We start from the raw sequence: 955 nt of genomic DNA on the forward strand, positions 1-955 counted from the left end.
TAACTTCAATTTCGTAAGGGAGAAGATAGTAAAAAGAGTAAATGATAAACTTTGAGTCACATAGAATTATAATGTGGGCCAAATGCAAATTTGAGGCTGTGCATTTAACCCATCCTTGAATGGGCTGCCACTTTAAAGCACCCAGGGAGCAGTTACGGGTCCAGGGCCTTGCTAATGCTCCCTCAATTTAGCCCTCTGGATTTAACCAATCCTAGAATGGGTAGGCATTGTACAGTGTCAAGGGAGCAGTGACGTTTTCAGGGCGTTGCTCATGGGGCTCCAACCAGAAAATCTTTACTACTAAGCCAAGTCCACACATAACAGGAAAACGCCCAACGTGGGGCTCGAACCCACGACCCTGAGATTAAGAATCTCATGCTCTACCGACTGAGCTAGCCGGGCCGAGTCAGTCTAAGTGTAAGCCCTTCAATTCTCAAACAACCTGTAATCTCACATGATAATGTGGTTAGCTGCTAACTCTAATTTAGTAAGGAAGAAAATAGCAAAGATAGTAAATCATAAACTTTATGTATCACATACAATTATTGTATTGGGCCAAATTTTCCCAACTGCGAATTTGAGGCTGTGCATTTAACCCATCTTTGAATGAGCTGCCACTTTAAAACACCCAGGGAGCAGTTACGGGTCCAGGGCCTTGTTAATGCTCCCTCAATTTAGGCCTCTGGATTTAACCAATCCTAGAATGGGTAGGCATGGTACAGTGTCAAGGGAGCAGTGACGTTTTCAGAGCGTTGCTCAGGGGGCTCCAACCAGAAAATCTTTACTCCTAAGCCAAGTCCCCATGGATTGAGCAAATGCTGCCCCGATAGGAATGCGCCCAACGTGGGGCTCTACCCTTAGTTCGCTACTTATCGCTTAACTTCAATTTCGTAAGGGAGAAGATAGTAAAAAGAGTAAATGATAAACTTTGAGTAACATAGAATTATAGTGTGGG

General features: G+C 44.0%; 1 non-coding gene across 1 annotated transcript; it reads right to left on the reverse strand.

The window, feature by feature from the left end:
• Nucleotides 1-329: 329 nt before the first annotated feature.
• On the reverse strand, nucleotides 330-402 carry trnak-cuu. The gene has a single exon. It is a non-coding gene; the product is annotated as a tRNA-Lys (tRNA).
• Nucleotides 403-955: the final 553 nt, after the last annotated feature.

This window comes from Micropterus dolomieu, unplaced genomic scaffold (assembly GCF_021292245.1).
Source record: "Micropterus dolomieu isolate WLL.071019.BEF.003 ecotype Adirondacks unplaced genomic scaffold, ASM2129224v1 contig_11813, whole genome shotgun sequence".
NCBI classification, from domain to species: domain Eukaryota; kingdom Metazoa; phylum Chordata; class Actinopteri; order Centrarchiformes; family Centrarchidae; genus Micropterus; species Micropterus dolomieu.